We start from the raw sequence: 12,299 nt of genomic DNA, 5'->3' as shown, positions 1-12,299 counted from the left end.
TATCACAAAAAAAACATAAAATGATATAAAACAATAAGGTTTGCTTGTTTTACAGGCTTCAAACTTAGAAAACGTATAAAAATAACAATTCAGACCTAATCCCTACACATGTCACTACCCTTGAATCCTTTTGTTCAATACCAGGGCTGCATATAAATATGTATTCAGATAGACTTTATGTTGCTTTAGGTTCAGGATAGCTTATTAGTTTTAGACCTAACGATAAGCCTCCCTGCGCATTGTTTTAAGCTAAACAAAAAGAGCAACACCATTTGAATTTTTTTTTTTCTTTGAAGGTGAGAATGTACAAAGATCCAGAGGCCTAATCTCTTGAACGTTTCTAAAATAAAAATGCGATAATATGTAATTTGGCATTAATTTGTAACATAGCTTTATAGCAAACACCACAAAAAAAATTCCAACTGGTACTTTATTGTCGGTTTCTCCTAATCTTCTTGGTGTGGGGTAAAAGGAGGGTAGAAAAAAATAATTGTCTAAACTATTTTCCCTCACTCACATACACAATAAGCGTCCCTGAGTAAACACAGAGTTCTGACGTGCTATTCGCACAAATCTGCGAGGCTTGAGATCCTTATAAAAATATTTAGCTGAAATATGCATATTACTGGTGATTTTCATGACAGTTTTTTTTTTTCTACAGAGCTGTTTTGTTTCACCAACGCAATCGTTTTACACAAAATAAATAATAATTACTCTTTCGTAATACACACGTGGTGTTTTTTATGTTATTTTGTTATTCATATCATAGTTTGTACCACGGTGGATCAGCGGTAAGTTTACTGACTTACAACACTATAACTTGGGATTCAATTTTCTGTGATGGACAAAGCCCAGAAAACCCAATATGGACCTTTGTGCTAAAACTAACAAAAGTGTAAAAACCGTTTATTAATGTAATGTTATCACAGGTATATGTGCTGTGCCTTTAAAGATATACAACGACTTATCTGCACTGTGCCCATTATAAGGAATGGAACTTCAAATGTTAATGTGTTGGTTTTTAAACTTACCGTTGAGCTACCAGAAAACAGCTATTATCACAACAGAGTGATGATTTAATTGAACGCGCTTTGGTTCTTCAAATTGTTTTTCGAAGGCTTAACCAAATGTCGAGATATAAATCCGAATAAAAAGCGGGAAACAAGACATTTATCAGATCTTAGAAACCACTGCTTCCTCGCTTTTAGTTGTGTTGTTTGTTTGTTTTTTTTTTTTTAGGAGGGTATTCGTTTAAATAAGTCAGTCTTTTTGTCGTTTACTCAAACTTCAGAAAAATGAAAGACGTTTATCTCTACTCTTTAAATGTAAACCCTACTCCAGTTATCTTATTTAGAACTCTAATTACAAGTCAGTCTTCAAGAACGTTCTTCATGGTGTTTGATGTTTAGCAACAGCAGTCTGGGAGATCTCAGTAATACATCACAGTCCGTTAGCGGTGTGTCACCCGCAAGAGCCACTCTCGTGCCCATAGCATGTACACCTGGTAGACTGATGATGAAAATCGTTAAAACTGTGTTAAACAAGACTCAATATTCTCTACAAAACTTATGCCATGTTTTCAAAGCAGTTATAATATCGCAACAAACAAGAAAAAAGTGCACACTGGATATATGAGTACAACCACTGTATGATATTGATCAAACTGTTTATGTATAATACACCAGATGTATTATATAGTATCATATACACACACACTTGTTTAGGTTTAAAACTTCTAATTTGAGTTATGGCTAAAAACATCAAAACACACAGAAGTAGTGCTTAGTTCCTAGGAGAGAATGTGCTAGATCCCTACTACTGATAACATGAGGTATTGGAGGGGAGGTTAGAAAATAACAGTTTAAACGTTATTGAAGCGGCCTATAAGAAACTTAATTTATTACATCAGTCAAATATCATTCGCTGGTAGTGTAATCGAAAGTGTCTTAAAATTAATTATTGTGTTTCCACCTTTAAACTGAAAACACATTCATACAGTTTCCGGAACTTAGGTTCAGAGGGATCCGACAGAAAGTAAAAACTACTTACAAGAATTTTCAACCCGACGGCCTATTTTACAAATGACTGGAACAAATGTTATGGGAAAATGAGAAAGAGGGTTAGTGGTTAGTACAGTTCCAACATCTAGCTCAAACACACGTTTCTGTAGACATGTAGTGTGACAGATTCATGAAAATTACCGGTCTGAAAAACATTACGAATGTCATAACCATAACTACTAGCAATAAATTGTTTGTTTGTTTTGGAATTTCGCACAAAGCTACTCGAGGCCTATCTGTGCTAGCCGTCCCTAATTTAGCAGTGTAAGACTAGAAGGAAGGCAGCTAGTCATCACCACCCATCGCCAACTCTTGGGCTACTCTTTTACCAACGAATAGTGGGATTGACCGTCACTTTATAACGCCCCCACGACTGAAAGGACGAACATGTTTGGCGCGACCAGGATGCGAACCCGCGACCCTCAGATTACGAGCCGCACGCCTTAACACGCTTGGCCATGCCGGGCCACTAACAATAAATTTATTTATTTTTTCCATAATATTATCTTGTCAACATACTAGAGCGCATTGGCTGTCCCTTTAATAGAGATTTAGATTTCGGAACTGATGAGTCGAATTCGAATCTGTGCAACACCTCCATTTTATTATTATTATTTCCTGCTATGGATGCGTTATAAGAGTGATAATCGATCACTTAGTGTAGATGGTTGAGTGAGAGGTGCAGCTTACTGCTTGTTTTCCCTTTATCGTTTGTTTGTAATTAAGCATAAAGCTACGCAATGGGCTATCCGTGCTCTGCACACCACGAGTATCAAAACCCGGTTTCTAGCGTTGTAAATCCGCAGACATACCGCTGTGCCACTGGGGGCATTTTCCCATTAATCAGTAGTTCAAAATTAGGGACGTAGACTAATTTAAAAATGACTTTGTAAGAAATTTCAGGCATTTTTTTATTGAAAGTTGCTAGATACTTCTAAAACTTTAAGGTGTTGAATCCATTTCTGCCAAGCTTTATCTCTCAAACTTAAAGTTAAACAATAAATGTTTTCCAAAAAAAAATAAATGAAATCTGATTTTGTATGTTACTGTTATGGTAAACTTTTCAAAGACTGTTCTTCTCATGAAGTTGGTGACTGTATCGATTTTTTTCTTTTAAATTTTATGGCAAAGTTTCGGCCATCAAAAATGCATCCACACAAAATGTCCACCAAAAAGGAGGTGCAGAACCACTGTTTCAATTCGATAATGCTATGTAATTTGTTGAGAGCTATTTTACCATACCTCAACAAAATGTAGTTATACTATTTCATCTACTGTTTTTATATTTTCAATCCGAATGACCTACAGTGCCACAAAAATATTGTTTGTTTGAAGTTAAGCACAAACCTACATGATGGGCTCCCTGTACTATGCTCACCAAGGGTATTAAAATCTGATTTCTAGCATTGTAAGTCCGCAGGCATACCACTTTGCAAATATTCTTATTATTCGAAGACATCTATTATTTAAAATAAGTGTTCGAACATGGATCTATGTCATTTGTTCTTGGCATCCTTTCTTTTACATGACTAAAGTTCTTCTATAAAGAAAAAATCACTTACGCAAATAAATTTCAAGACTATATATTATATTACATACACTTAACTTCAGTATAAAGCCCTGACCAATAGCAGAACCACCTTACAACTACACCTTTATTGAGGATTAATCTTCAAAGATACTATAAAGTAGATCTCAAAATTATGAGGAAAATAATGGTTGAAAAGTTTTACTGTAGCAAAAGTGTACAAAATTGGCTCTTGTCCCGTTTTATGGCGGCTATTTTGATTTCTGCTTTTTCAAACGTTAATCCTGATAGATACAGTTCAGTATACATCAGAAATGGATCGAACATTCAAGTCCCCAAGAGAAGCTATATTTTAACTTTTATTAAAAAATGTCTACGATAGTTAAGCTTTTCTGAAAATCGGACTTGTCTAAGGCGGGCAAAATAATCTTAGTAGCTTTGCCATAGATAAACAATACAAGTTTAAACACTATTCTACTTATATGTAAAACAAATACATAATGACTTATAAACCGATTCGAAAATAAATCGTGCACCGACTCCTTTAAACGCAACCACTTGGTTGGAGGGAATAACACTCTTAGTTAGTCTAAAGCCAGTCATTTTCAACATCTTCAGGTATAATTAAAGAAAATCTTTTTTTCTTGCATTATCCTGCAGTTAGTTTTCACCCGCACTACTAGTCTGATGTCCTTCAGTGGGTAAAGAGAGGAACTGGGCTGTCAGCCTCAGAAAACAAGGTCACTAAATTACTCTTTTGATTAACTGTCAAATAACAGTATCATTGTAATAACCCCAAAACTAAATATTTATGTATAAGGTTGTCTAGCAATTACTTCTATAGTTGAGGGGAGTTAAGTGAATGTGACAGTTGCGGACATGAAGGAAGAAGGGCCATTGACTGGACATCTCTGTGATAATCCTTTTTTTTTTTTTATTACTATTTGAGTTTTAATGTCATTTGATAAATATGTAGTACGTATAAAAAATTTTGGTCTAGGTACGTTAGCCAACGCAAAATAAAAATTACTTTTATAAAAGTACAGATTACAAATAAAACATTTTCAAGAAAAAATATGATTGAAATTAAAACTGTATTAGCACCATTTTATGAGGTGTGGGAGAAGTTAGAACACTAATTAACATGAAAAGAAGAGGGTTAAAAGGACAACACAGTCCAAGTTGGGTTTTTTTTTTTTTTATCAACTATGAATAACTCCAACAATTGTAACCCGAAACTGCAATCAAAATAACCGTTGGTAATTCCAACGATAGAGAAAGAACAAAATTTAGTAAACAAATATTCAGAGATAACGGGAATTTTTCAACGAGTTGACCTTAAAAATTATTATTTAAAACTAGAACGAACGAGTAATTATATCAATTTAAAGATAAACATGTACAAAACACGTTTAATAGCCTCATAAGTCCTAGTTTCTAAGTTGCTATGATAAAATATTAAAAGTTGAAAGGACGTTGTTTGGTTACGACGTGCTTTGGCTTTGCCTCGATAACACGGGCGTTACCCCAATATGAGGCAGGACAGATACTCTTGATTATATAACTGGTTTAAACACACTCACTAATCAGCAAGTACTCTCAAGTTGTTCTAGTTATTTTGAGACCTTGTGTGGAACACGTTTATAATGGAATACTAAACAGAAACTGGCCTTTACAACAGACGTGTTTAACACTTTTTCACTATACATTCTGAAGGTGTATGAAAAAATAAATTATGGAACATTTCCCTTACGAAGTTCTGTTGTTTTTTTTTTCTCGTAATGTTACTACATATTTTAAAGTGACTATGATACATGTTGTATATAGAAACGCAAAATAATTCTTATAAAAGTTCTGAAAACGATCTAGTGTTAGATCGTAGAATAACGTTATAAGTGTATTTACTGATAGGATAAATACAATAACATTTACCCCTAACTAAAATAAATAAAAAAATCACGTAAGTCACAGCCTCAGTTTACCTCTTTTTATCGAATATGGGCTGCACTTAATGAAGGCTTAACGAAATATCTGGCCAAAGACAACTGGACTTACAGATTTCGTGCAATTACAATTTTTTGTGTTATTATAGAAATCCTGAATTTAAAGAAGTGCCGTTAGAAATAATAATTTGAATGGAAGAATTTTGCAGGTCTCCGCTAGCTAAAAAGTAATATACAATTTGTTACTACTTGTAGCCTATACATATAGTAAATTAAACTTTCTTAGTGCATGAGCAATACTCACCTGTGTTTGCCAATGCATAGAGAGTCACATCAAACAGATTATGTCTCACCACTAATTTATGTCAACACCGCAATAAAAGATTGATAATTCGTCAAACAGGTGTAGATACCATAAACCATGCATTTTATACAACTGTAAAGGTACCAAAAGAATTTATTACTAAGGGACTATCACTAATGTGGGCACGAAAATCACCAACCTCCATAAAAAAATATATACATATATCAGTGAGAGGAGTTCCCAAATGTGGGTGCTTAGCTAATAAATATGCAGAAAATAAGTTACAGTTGCTATGTAACTTAAATATATAAAAATGAGGGTGCTATAGCATCCTCGGTTCCAACGGCTTCTGTGTGTGTGTGTGTGCGTGCGCGCACATACATATTTATATTTAAATGCTTGTACGGTGTATAAAACAAACGCCTGATAATGAGAAACTATCAACAAGGGCCAGGTGTTACACGTCACGAACTAGTGAGCTCGTGCTCTATGTTATTTGAACACAGAATCCGTGCACATGCGGTTCAAACAACTCACGAGTGTATAAAACAAAAAAATGGCATAATAAATTCATTTAAGAATGTCTCACTGACAACGAAGAGTGAAATATAAAAATGTAAGTACATAAAACAAAAATAGCCTAACAACTTGACTTAAAAACTCTCACTAACTGCAAGGAGTAAAATATAGAAATTACAGGTTTCATTTTTTTTGTATATCTTTCTGAGTGTCTCTATATCAGTGATTCTTAACCTGGGTTCAATCGAACCCCAGGGGTTCGGTGAGTCAGTCTCAGGGGTTCGGCGGAGGTCAAGACACACACACACACACACACACACACACTGTGTGTGTCCATTCCGTTCGGCCCACTCATATAATTCGTAACATCATGCTCTACTTGACCATCATTGGCTACTGCGGCTGACACGTCACATCACTTGGCCTTAATATCTGTGCTGCAGGGAACTTCGTGTGCTTAGTAATCGGCTTGTGGCTGTAGTAATCGTGCGTCATTTGAGATTTTTTCCTAATCTTTCAATCCCTTCATACTAACTATGTCGAGCAAAAACAGAAAATAGTTGAACGAATACGTACAATATGGATTCACGTGTATAACGGAACATGACAGGAGTCAGCGCCCTCAATGCATGATTTGCAATGTCAAGTTGAGCAATTCTAGTCCAGCACCGGCAAAACTAAGAGAACACTCCCTAAAGCTGCATGGAGATGGGAAATACAAGAACACAACGCTTGCTGAATTTAAAGTAAAGAGAGTCAGGTTCGATGAAAAGGCTACTTTGCCTGTTCTCGGCTTTGTACCCATCAACAAACCGATCCTCACAGCATCGTACAAAGTTGCGAACTTGATTGCAAAGCAGAGCAAACCACACACCATTGGTGAAGCACTCGTAAAACCAGCTGCGTTGAAAATGGCAAATATCATGCTGGGAAAAGCTGCTGAAAGTAAGTTATCCCAAATTCCTCTTTCAAATGACACCATCAGCAGCAGAATAGATGACATGAGCGATGACATCTTGGCTCAAGTAGTTGCAGATCTGATTTCAAGACCAGCAAAATTCAGCCTTCAACTCGACGAGACCACCGACGTTTCCAATCTAAACCAGCTTGTTGTTCGTGCGCTATGTGAAGAACCACGAGTTAAAAGAAGACTTTTTATTGTGTAAGCCTCTTACAACAACAACTAAGGCAGCCGACGTGAATAAACTTGTGGATGACTTCTTCAGAGACAACGATCTTTCGTGGGATATGGTTTCTGCAGTTTGTTCGGACGGAGCTCCAGTCATGCTGGGACGAAACTCTGGTTTTGGTGCGCTGGTGAAAGCCGATGCATCACACATCATTGTAACGCACTGTGTTCTGCATAGGCATGTATTGGCAACAAAAACCTTGCCTTCAAAACTGGCAAAAGTATTAAAAATTGTAGTGGAATATGTGATTTTTGTGCGAAATAGTGCTCTGAAGCACCACATCTTCAAAGAGCTGTCTAATGAAATGGACTCTGAATTTGAGGTGCTTCTGTACTATTCTAACGTTCAGTGGTTATCCCGGGGAAAGATGCTGAATCGTGTTTTTGTCATGCGTGTGAAATTAGCCCTGTTTTTGCGAGAGCACCAACATTGTCATGCAGATTGGTTCGAAAAATCTGAGTTCATTCTCATTTTGGTGTACATGGCCGATATCTTCAATGCTCTCAATCATCTCAATCAACAGATGCAGGGCGGTGGAGTCAACATCATCGAAGCGGAAGAAAACCTGAAGACTTTTCAAAAAAAGTTACCGTTATGGAAACGACGAACAGAGAATGATAACTTTGTAAACATTCCCCTGCTGGACGACTGTGTAAGTAAGATCGAAGATGTGTCTGAATTCGGAGACATTTCTGTACCTGGGGAACTGAAGCAAGCAATTGCCATGCACTTAGATGAGATCCCAAAGTCTCTCGACGGATACTTCCCCACCAGAGAGTCATATCCAGCATGGGTGAGACAGCCGTTCACGTTTAGTGTTGCGACAGCAGACGTAAACGATGAATACCTCGACGAAATCATTGAATTTCAGCAAAGCCAGGTTCAACAGCAACTTTTCAGAACAACAACGCTCTCAAAGTTTTGGTGTCACCAAATCGTAGCGTACCCTCTTATTGCTAAGAAAGCCCTTGAGATACTCATACCGTTTGTTACAACGTATCTTTGCGAGCAATCCTTTTCGAGGATAGTAGGCATAAAAACGAAAATGTTGCGAAAATGATATGAGAGTGGCACTTGCCAAGGTGAAGCCACGCATTTCTGAACTTGTTTCTGAAAGGCAACAGCAAAAGTCACATTTATTTGCAGTAAATATTCATTGAGTTATGTTTTTGTTTTTGTGCGAGATTCATGTTTTGTTGGTTTTGTTCTTTAAACACAGTGATATTTTGTGCAACTGATGCATGGTTCATTTTGTGCACTAATAAAATATCTACTTATGTTTTGAATTTGAAAAAATTCATATTTTATTTTTCCAACTACGAAGGGTCCAGTGAATGCCAGTACGAAACTTCCGGGGTTCAGTACCTCCAACAAGGTTAAGAACCTCTATTCTATATTAACTCCTCAATTCCTGCAACACAGTTCATTAATCAATTGTAAGTCCATACTCAATGACACTCCTTTTTAAAGGCGGTATAAAGACATATATTTACTGTAGCGCTCGCAAAATGGCACTACCACGATTAACTCTCCTCCCTTTATAAATTTAACCTAATATTAATTAATGATAATGAAATGAATACCAACTCAGACCACAAATATCGCTACAATACTCCTCTCACGCAAGCTAGTCTTATCTTCTAATTTGCAAAATCAAATGATCTGTGTTTTTATATTGTAGCATCCAAGACAATAACTTTTCGCTCTTATCTCTTTCTGAGAACAAATGATTAAAGCACCAACAAATACTGCTAGGGAAACACTTCCTAGCCACTCAAAATTACCATAATAGAACGCTATACTACGACATGTTCAAAATGTGAGCTTGCACATATACAAAAGATTGAATAAGTTACATCAAAACTATTTCGAACATGAAACTTAAGAAGTCACGTGATAAACACAGTCGACATAAAGTCGCGGTGGAACGAATGTATAAGAACTACATTTTGATATTATTTGCCGTTCATAATTGGTAGCGAGTAGCCAACCAAAATCGATCAATTCTCAGGAGAGTATGTAACAGCCCTTTCCCATACCAAATATACATACCCTTAGCTCGTAAAGTTGTGTTCAGATCAAGGACTTAGAATTTCCGTAATGGGAATACCCCTGTACTTAATGGAATGAGAAGGCAAGGGTATATGGACCAACATGGGAACCCAAACAATCCATAAGGACACCTACAAGAAGGTATATCCGAACTGTGATAAGTAAAAGAAGAGGTGTTTTGTAACAGGTTTTTGTTTGTTTTTTAGAACGAAGCCACACTGGACTATGTGGATTATCCCACGCAGGGAATAGAACCCCGGATTTTACCGTTGTAAATCTGTAAACTTACGAATGTCCCACCGAGTGATCTTGTAACAGGTAATGAGCTTTTGACTTTACAGCTTTGCGACAAAACCTTTGGTAAAGGGAACTATGCTTCAGGGCTATTGTTAAGATCCACAACCGACAAAGAGAGCATTACTAAATATGGCGACAAAGACACGATGAAGCTCCAAAATCGTTTTAATATAGTGTACTAAACTTTTATATACGTAAAAAAAATATCGTAACATCTCTATTATATTAACTGGGTTTTGTGTAAAGCTACCTTCGTCTTAACGTGTAATGTTTGTAAATCTGGTGTCACGGAAAGAGGTCATTTAGATTGATCACAAACTACCAATTTTCACAATGATTCTGAAAAGCAAAATCTCGATGTTTCCAAAAAATACCATGCTTCTCCAGTTTCATATAGTGCTTGAAATTAGAAAACCAATGTCCCGATGTAATAATAAGCATGCGAGGTAGATTTTGCTATAAAAAAAGCCAATTGATATGAAATTAAATATGAAAGTTTCATAACCTATTTAGACATATTCGGAGGTATGTACTTACACAAACAAAGTATATCTATAATAATAAAAGGAAGTGTGTGTGTGTGTGTGTGTGTGTTAGCCATAACTCCACGAGAAAAGAACCTAAAAACATGAAACTTTGCATCCATGCTAAGTGGACCTTGAGGGTGTGCACCTGGCCATTACTTATTCACGTGTGTGGGCATCTTTTTAATGAAGCAAGCTATGTGAAAACCACATAGAAAAAGTGTTTATATGTTTCTGAGAAGAAAAAAATGTTTAAATATTTTTTTACTGTTAACCCTTAAACGGTAGCTATCATCAATTGATACTGCTACCTACAACATTCCCGTTGTTTAAGGGTTAATATATGCTAAAATAAGTTCAGAAAATACATATTGACATATTCATCTAGAATATAAACCTAATAACCCGAGCGAAGCCAAATACGAGTAGTTTCGGTAGCATATTTATAAAGCATTCAGCATTGATAACACGAGATATTAAGAAAGTAAAAGCACTTTAGTTTGAAATAATGAAATGCAGTCCAATTATATCAGAAAGGTGTGTAACACACAATATATACATAATATACTAATCATTTATATGTGCCGTAACTCCCAACAAAATGCAAACAATGGTTCTTGACTATGGCTTGTTTCGTTCATTATCGTATCATCTAATTTATTGTGCTAGAATTTTATTACATAAATAACCAAATACTACGGACGTAAAAAGAAACTCAACTGTTAAATATATATGATTGTAATCTGAAATATTTTATTGATTCCTTTCTTAATTGTAACATTCCTGTGTTAACTATAATAGAACTAAATTTCCGATTAAAAAAAAGACAAACTTATCAGACGAAGATTACAATCCTTGGCACCTCTAACGGCATACCTGTCGGTTGCCTCACTTCATAATAATGTCATGACTTAATCTGATCAACACAAGCCCAAAGACTACAAATTATGTCAAAGTTTATGCTTGAGCTACAAAGTGAGCACATATATATAAACATAACTTTAGGTTCCAACACACCATGAGTCCTAGGGTAGTTCTCTTTCTACAATGTAATTTGACGATGCAAAACCTTCTACGCTAATCGTCCCTAATGTAACAGTGTAAGACCAGAGGGAAGGTAACTATTCATCAACACCAACCGCCAGCTCTTGGGCTACTCTTTTACCATCAAATAGTGGAACTGACGGTCACATTATAACGCCCCTACGGCTTAAAGGGTGCGCATGTTTGATGTGACAGGGATTCGAACCCGCGACCCTCAGATTGAGAGTCGAGCGTCCTAACCACCTGGCCATCCTGTACCCTTTAATTGTAATTTGGATAAATTAAACAGATAATAGAATAATTCTATACGATAATTAAGACAATTGAAAATTTGAACTCTTATAATACCTTCTGTGTACATGGAATAAACAACTGGGTCAGTAGATTTCAGGTAGAAATGTCCTTAATTCTGAAGTATTGACTCCAATCCGACAACACCCGCAATCACAAGGACTTTGTTCAGCTCTTTCATAACACGTCTACAGTTAAAGTGCGAAACATGTTTATCATCATCATGTCTAAAAGGCCGAACCCTTCAATAGGCTAACCAACATGCAACACTCGTCCCAACGGAGATAAACCATTTATTTAAAAACCTCAAAACATCTCTGTATCGATAGTTACATCAAAATTCTGTAGACCTCTTTACCTGACAAAAATAACTAATTATTATATAACGATATTATGTACGTTAGCTCAGCACACGATTCCTTCTTAATAATGCAAAAAATATAACACATCGTGTCATATCATTCTATATAGGCCTTATTACTAAGCCTATCAATGTTTTAGTGGAATTTTAAAATTACTTCATTCTTGGCCTTGAACTTATCAGTAT

At 36.0% G+C, this 12,299-nt stretch overlaps 1 protein-coding gene across 6 annotated transcripts in view; it reads right to left on the bottom strand.

Moving 5' to 3' along the window:
• The window catches only part of LOC143223138 (uncharacterized), a 143,328-nt gene that overhangs the window by 119,706 nt on the left and 11,323 nt on the right, over positions 1-12,299 (bottom strand). Inside the window, exon 1 of one of the 6 annotated variants that reach the window (XM_076450673.1) lies at positions 11,810-11,939. The exons of the other annotated variants lie outside the window; for them this stretch is intronic. The gene's annotated coding sequence lies outside the window, so the exon portion shown is untranslated. Of the gene's footprint in view, positions 1-11,809; positions 11,940-12,299 lie in introns of those variants that run through there. 6 annotated transcript variants of the gene reach the window in all.

This window comes from Tachypleus tridentatus, chromosome 8 (genome assembly GCF_004210375.1).
Source record: "Tachypleus tridentatus isolate NWPU-2018 chromosome 8, ASM421037v1, whole genome shotgun sequence".
Taxonomy (NCBI): domain Eukaryota; kingdom Metazoa; phylum Arthropoda; class Merostomata; order Xiphosura; family Limulidae; genus Tachypleus; species Tachypleus tridentatus.
Note: the sequence above shows the minus strand (reverse complement) of the source record. Positions and strands in the feature narration are given on the sequence as shown.